Genomic DNA, 6,000 nt, shown 5'->3' on the forward strand with positions numbered 1-6,000 from the left:
ATGAATGTCTTATAATGTTACACTTTACGTAATCTGAACAATTCAAATCTATTATGAGCTCATAAGAGTTGTGAAAAGAAAAATAAATGCAATTAGTAAGGCTGAAACATGAATAATTTTATTTTTGGTAAACACACGATAATCTATATCTATATCTATAATATATTAAAAGTGTGAAGACCCTTAGAAAAGTGATTTGAACTTTTTGTCCTTTATTAAAACAGTTATATTTTTTTAAAATTATTAATTAATTATTTGTTTGATTAAAAAATAAGATTAGCATAAGATTCCTACAAGGAAAAAAAAATCTATTGTAACTCAAATTTGTTTTCCTAAAATAGTAACGAAAAAGGAAAAAATATGGTAGTCTTTAAAAAAATAAAAATCAAGCACAAAATTCATTGACAAATATAATATAATTTTTATGTGTCAATATTAAGATTACAAAAATCAAATTACGAACTCAAATCAATCCTTCTATAACTAAACTAGAGGTGTCAAACGGGCCGGGCTGGGCCAATCCGGAATCGGCCCTTCCATTTTAACCGGGTTGCGGGCCGGTTAAGGGCCGGGTTTGATGTTAACCGGGCCGGACCAGGTCGGGCCAAACAGTAAAAAAATTAAAATCCATCCTAACCCGGCCCACTTAACCCAACCCAGTCAAACCCACCAAAACCCGGTTAAAAACCGGTCAAACCCGTTTAAAAAATAAATAAAAAATCCAATATACAGTATATACACTCTAATATACACTATATACACTCCAATATACAATATATATTTTAAAAAAAACATATAAACAATTACACATATATACGTACCATTCAATATATAATTATATATGACTATACGTACTACTTTAAATAAAACATATGCTATAATAGTATAATATATATATATATATATATACACTATAATATATATATATATATATATACTAATTTATAAAACATATACACATGTATACGTTAAATATATACTACTTTAGAAGATATATACACATATATATGCACCATTCAATATATATGTACTACTTTAAATAAAATATATACTACAATATACATATATATATATATATATACAACAATATGTATATATATATAGTTACATACTAATTTATAAAACATATACACTTGTATAAAACATATACACTTGTGTATATATCTTCTATAGAATATATATGTACTACTTTAAAAAAAGTATATACTACAATATATATACTAATTTATAAAACAATGTATACGTTAAATATACACGTCTATAGAAGATCTATTCACATATATATACACTCTATTCTATGTATATGTAATACTTCAAATCAAATATACTATAGTATATGTACATTAGAATATATATTTGTATAGTTATATACTAATTTATGAAACATATACACATGTATACGTTAAATATACACGTCTATAGAAGATTTATTCACATATATACACTCTATTCTATGTATAATTGTATATGTAATACTTTAAATGAGATATACTACAATATATATACATTAGAATATATAGTTATATACTAATTTATAAAATATATACACATGTATACGTTAAATATACGCGTCTATAGAAGATCTATTCACATATATACACTCTATTCTATGTATATGTAATTACTTTAAATGAGATATACTACAATATATATACATTACAATATATAGTTATATACTAATTTATAAAATATATACACATGTATACGTTAAATATACGCGTCTATAGAAGATCCATTCACATATATACACTCTATTCTATGTATATGTAATACTTTAAATGAAATATACTATAATGTATATACATTACAATATATATTTGTATAGTTATATACTAGTTTATAAAACATATACACATGTATACGTTAAATATACACATCTATAGAAGATCTATTCACATATATACACTCTATTCTATGTATACGCACCATTCAATGTATATATACTACTACTTATAAAATATACTACATTATATATACATTACAATATATATAGATATACTTATATACTAATTTATAAAACATATACACATGTATATATTAAATATACACTTCTATAGAAGATATATACACGTGTATACGCACCATTCAATGTATATATACTACTACTTATAAAATATACTACATTATATATACATTACAATATATATAGATATCCTTATATACTAATTTATAAAACATATACACATGTATACGTTAAATATACACTTCTATAGAAGATATATGCACAAATATACAAAACATATGCTACTTAATATAATAAATTAATAATATTTGGTAGTAAATTAATAATATATTAGAAGTAAGTTTTTAATTTAAAGTAGAAAACTAGAAATTCAATTTAAAATTTAAAATCGTTAAATAAAAAAATTAAAAAACAAGGACTAAGGAGTGAATGAATTTGGGAAATTTTATTGATTGCAAAATGATCCAAAATTTATAATTTACGTGAATGAAAAATTTATAAATTATGCATCATTTTTTTTAACTCATTCATGTTAATATTAATGGGAACTTGCATAGGATAGTCGAAGTTAACGGGGGCAAAACCATGCATTGGACTTGATTCTGCTGAGTTCTCCCGTGAAGTCATAATTTCTTCAAGTTTCAGCTCGTCGCTCGGCTCCGGTTCCATTCCTTGATTTCTTCTTTCCGCTCTAATCCAATCTCTGGGACAAACTAGAACATTCATTGCATTGCTTCTCAATGAGTGTCGGTTGTCTCCAAGTTGCCGTCGTCCCTGACTAAAGGCGCTCTCTGATGCAACGGTTGACATTGAAACATTCAAGATATCTCTAGCTAATCTTGAAAGCACAGGATATTGTGTTTCATTACTCCTCCACCAATCCAACGTGTTGATCCGTCGTCTACGATCCTCTGGTGCCGTCCGAAGATAATATTTCGGCTCTTCCCGATAAGTTGATGTGTAAGTTCTCTCATCAACATTGTTCCAACAATTTAAATCATAAAATGAATCAGAAAAACCACTATGTGCCGGCCTTTTAGAAGATGATGGCTCCTCGAGAGGATAAGGAGCGATAATTGGAGAGATATTTGTAGGTACGGCTAAATCAAATAAATCAGCATAGTGATTATATAATTTTTCTATGTAATCCTTTGCATCAGCCGTAGCCGTCCACAAATCAGGTTGTACTTGTTCAGAATCATGGTTAGTATTTATTTCTAAATTAGTATAAATAAGAGTACTAAAGTGACACATATGATTATATTTCATGCACGGATTTAGCATAGCACCAACCAAGTAAATAGAGGGAATCGAGAAAAAATATTTTTTAAATTTTGTAAACATGGCGCCAACAGCTTCTTTATAACCTTCTTTATTTTTATATTCTTTGAGCAGACCAGAAATATCGGCTATATATGCCAAAATATTACAAACAGTGGGATAATAAACACCGAAAAATTCAACCGTAGCTACATAAAATTTTTCTAAAAACTTAACAAAATCATTAATTACAACCCAATCAGAATTATGTAGCATGCAATCAGCAGAATCAGCAAATGAACCGCAATGTTGGTTAAAAGCTAGTGTAATAGGAATTCTATATTTATAACAAGTTCTTAAAAATGCATACGTATAATTCCATCTAGTATCAATTTCCTCAGGCATCAAAATCGGTGTAAGTCCATTTTCTTGACATTTAACTTTAAATTCTCTAATTCTCGATCTACGATTATTTCCTTGAATAAAACCAACGGCAAGACGAATTTTTTCAATATAAAGCTCAAAAAACTCAAGACCATCTTTTACAATTAAATTATAGATATGACATGCACACTTAATATGAAAAATTTCAGGCAAGGGCGGAGATAGTGTAAATTTTATTTTTGTTATAGCAGTCTTGTTGTTAGAAGTATTATCAAAAGCAATACATAAAATTTTATTTTCGATACCATAATATCCGGCAATTTTAACAATAGAATCAACAATAAATTGTCCAGTATGTTTACGATCTTCATCATATAAAAAAGCAAGAATACGTTTTTGCATCACGAAATTACTATCCATCCAATGACAAGTAACGATTAAATAATCATTTTTATTTACAGCACGACCAAGATCAGAAGTTAGGGACAATCTACATTGAATATTTTTTAACAATGTTGATAAATAAAAATAATATTGTGAATGCAGTCTAAAAATATCAGACCGACAAGTAGTTCTAGGAATACCATTAAACATAGGATTATAAATTGCTTGTATATAACGAATAAAGGCATCAGAAGAAGGAAAACTAAAAGGCAAACAACCCACAACTACCATTTTAGCTATTTCTTCCCTGTCCCTTAATTTATTATACTTCTTCGCTACGTGACCGGTTGCTGGGTCCATTCTAATTTGCGTTGACCCACCAACATCCCCACCACCTTTTACAATATTTAACTCTCTTTTGTGATCTTCAGCTATATGTCTCATTAACGTACCCGTAACCCCTTGCTTGCCTCCACTTCTATGCTTATATATTTGTTGACAAATATTGCATTGCACCTCAATATCTGATATACGTTCAAAAAATTGCCATGCAATACTAGTTCTTTTATGAGGTTTTGGGGCACTGGGAGGACGGGAAGGGAGATTAACTGATTCAGATCTAACGTTAGCATCTCCTACTGCGGGTGTCTCAACAATATTTTCATTATCTTCGTCTAAATTAACCGCATCTACTTCATTTTCTTCTTCTATACCGTAATTTTTCTGAGCTTCTACATAATCCATATCGTGAGCACCTACACCTATTTCTTCCTCAAAAGGTGTACCAAGCGGTACCGGAGGCGAAGACACACGGGTATATCTACTACTTGAACTACCTCTACCGCTAGTAATTCGCTTTTTACTACCACTACCGCTTCCGGGACAAAATTTTTTAACATCTTTAGTAGCGAGATTTCTTAATTTATCCATAATATAAATTAAATTAAACTAAAAATATTCAAAATACACAAATATAATAAAATTAAATATTAAACAATTAATACAATAAATAAAAATTAAACGTAAGATATGGAACGACAATACCAAATTTTAGAAGTATCCGAAGATTGCAACTTTAAAAACGTCCGCTCGTACTTTGTAAATGAAAAATTAAAAAATTAAAGTGAACACTTTAAGAAATTAAATATATTGAATATTTGAGAATTGAGAATTGAGATTTGAGAGAGAATGAGATTTGAGAGAGTGAAAAATTGTGTGAAAAATGATTTGAAGTTGTAGGGTATTTATAGATTTTTTTTTGGGATTAAAAAATATTTTTTAAAGTTTTTTTTTTCTTTTTAATAAATGGGCCCAAACTAGCCGTTTGGACCCAAAAACGGCTATATACCGTTGGGCCAACGGCTAGTTTGGCCCAAAATCCAAAATATCTTTTTTTTTTTTCCGAGCCGGGCCGGGCCGGTTAACCGGCGGGCCTGGACCGGGCCGGATTAATCGGGCCCATTTTAACAAAATAACCGACCCTGGATTCGGAACCCTAAAGCCCTAGGGCTTACCGGACCGGGTCAAACCGGGTCGGGTTAGGTAATCGGGCCGGGCCGGGCCACTTGACACCCCTAAACTAAACTACTATAATAATAATTTAGGACCAAATAACAAATTCAAATTCTATATATGATAAAATAGTATTTTGAATATATTTGGTTTGTACATGTTATTTAGAAGAAATAAAACTCCTTACTTTTTGTTAGTGCTTCTTCCTCCTCTTCATAGTTTTGTTACTTCTTTTTTAGATTCTATAATTTTCTCAAAGAGATTATCAAGTATTATTATCTGACTTTTTATTTGTTACATATCCAATAGTTTTATGATATTTAAGGTAGGATTAGTGATTCTTTTTTATATATGTATGTGCATTAGATGGGGTAGAAGTCGCAAATTAAAATAAAAGGTTAAATTGTTTTTAATTTATCAATTAAGTTTTTCATAATGTCGTAGCTTTTATGCGTAGTTTAATTCTAATATTGTTGCACATCCGTGGTATATTTATT

The sequence above is a fragment of the Capsicum annuum genome, chromosome 10 (genome assembly GCF_002878395.1).
Source record: "Capsicum annuum cultivar UCD-10X-F1 chromosome 10, UCD10Xv1.1, whole genome shotgun sequence".
Classification (NCBI taxonomy): domain Eukaryota; kingdom Viridiplantae; phylum Streptophyta; class Magnoliopsida; order Solanales; family Solanaceae; genus Capsicum; species Capsicum annuum.